This window comes from Pteropus vampyrus, unplaced genomic scaffold, assembly GCF_000151845.1.
Source record: "Pteropus vampyrus isolate Shadow unplaced genomic scaffold, Pvam_2.0 Scaffold15156, whole genome shotgun sequence".
Lineage (NCBI taxonomy): Eukaryota > Metazoa > Chordata > Mammalia > Chiroptera > Pteropodidae > Pteropus > Pteropus vampyrus.
The window spans coordinates 1-2,245 of NW_011903937.1; the positions used below are offsets into that span (position 1 = coordinate 1).

Consider the following 2,245-nt stretch of genomic DNA (forward strand, 5'->3'; position numbering starts at 1 on the left):
AAAAAAAATAGAAATAACTAAAACTTATGAGGATTAACACTGTCTACTACCCCTGTAAGTATTGTACATGTGTTGAAATTTTTAATACTCATAACAACACTATAAGATAGTTAATATTATTATACTCACTTCCAGATGAAATAACTAAAGCCTGAACAGGTTTATTAAGTTAACAAGGTCCTACAGTTGAGTGAGTAGCAGACCTAGAATTCTAACTCAGGAAACCCGAGGTACAGCTAGATGTGTTTACCATTACCTTATACTGCTTATCCAAAGATTAAGTGCAAATACTTTGAAAAGTCATCCAAATATAAGGATTGAAGTACTATTTTTACTACAATCTTAAACATGTTAAAGTTTTTTAGGTTATACCATGTATATAATAAATTAGATACTTTTTTTTTTTACTTCTAGTATGTAATTTTCCCTCTATTTTATTCCCATAAAAATGAAATGAAACAGAAGATAGATTATTCAGACTCTCATTTTGTGTTAAGGATTTAGTTCTATTATTCTCATGATATGACAAGAAATTCCTGACTCAGGGAAAAGTTGTAGATATATAATTCTAAAAGGATTTCATATTTTCTTCTAAGATATATCACTTGCATGTAAGTTATAATGCCTTATTTCCAAGCATACTATATACTTTCTTTAGCCATTTTCCACACTGATAAATACATCTTTCTTTTCCTTTGTTTTGATTTCCAAGTACAAGAATTATGTGATTGATGCTTTTCTTTGGGCATATGTATGTTAAGTCCTTCAAACGTCTTGGTTAATTCACTACTTCTTTTTCTGAAGTGAAAAAAAAGTGAAAAAAAAAAAATAGTCTGTAGCCATGCCACCCTGAACGTGCCCAATCTTGTCTGATCTCGGAAACTAAGCAGGGTCGGGCCTGGTTAGTACGTGGATGGGAGACCACCTAGGAATACCAGGTGCTGTAGATATTGAAAAAAAAAGAGTGAAAAAAAGTATTATGCTTTTAAAGGTAAGCAAGGAAATGACAATCCAGTGCTGTGGAAGCTAACCAAAGTCAGGGAGGGTCTTAATTTTTGAATTAGTTAACCTCTGCATGAAATAATACATTTTAAATATACGTTACAAATATATAGTAAAATATTTACTATTGCTTACTTGGTAGTAAAAATGTACACAAATAGTTAAGATTACCTTTTTTCTTTCTTGCCAAATTTCTTATGAAAATTTTCTTGTCCTCCATTCCAGCACCTGTAACAACACTTAGAACATAGTATATGCCTAATAAACATTTTTTTAAAAAATTTAAATTGTATTTAACTCTATGACTTAAAACTTTTCCTCATTAACTAAAATAAAATTCCACTTTATGTGCTCCACAGCTTTTCTCCTTTAGCTAAATTTCTTCCCTAATCTTAGAAAATTAATAAAAATTGATTTTTGTGTCAGAAAAGCCTTTGAGTAAAAACAGTTAAAAATAGACCAAATAGACAATGATTTACCATTTTATAAAACACATTTTCTAAAGATAAAGTAAATCCCTTTTGCACTAATCTCTATGTGATTATGTCCCAAGTGTGGAATCAGTAACTTGGATTATAGCAGAGAGGACTGTGGCTGCTTTGAACTTAAGAAGCATTGATTTACAGAGGGTGACATACATATATTACAATCTAACATTTCTTTTGATCTGTCATTTCTGCTGATAAAGTCTTAATTTGGACATGATAGTTCCTTAACACCTTAACACAGTCAATCTTCTATTTTAACAAAGAGAGGCACTAGACTAAGACATTTATCAAGCAACAGCTTCTACCTAAAATTTAATACTACTACTTCGTTTTCATGTTATTTATATTTTATGATTAAAGTCTATTCATGGCAGTGAAATGAGATTTCTTCTTCAAATACATATGTTAAAATGCAGTTTCTTTTAAGAAATGTAAAAGTAAATAATAGGTAGTACAATGTTATGGTGAATTGTAAAGACTAAAGTTTAGGAAACTTTGCAACATATTATGAAAATAATTAGCATAATAATTATGTCATAAATATCTGAACTCTACATTTTAGAACATGATAATAATGGCTTTTTTCAAATACTAATGAAGAAAGGAAAAATAATGATAATGGCATATGTGTGGTAATGATCATGGCTTATAAGTCATGTAGAATATTGAAAAACTCACCATGCCATTGAATATAAAAATCTTTACTGGAAAAATGAAAAATTTTAGGTACTTGTAGAACTTTTTAAATTTTTAGA

At 29.3% G+C, this 2,245-nt stretch overlaps 1 pseudogene; it reads left to right on the forward strand.

Moving 5' to 3' along the window:
• The first annotated feature begins 831 nt into the window (after positions 1 to 831).
• LOC111735109 lies at positions 832 to 950 on the forward strand (annotated as a pseudogene).
• The last annotated feature ends 1,295 nt before the right edge of the window (positions 951 to 2,245 follow it).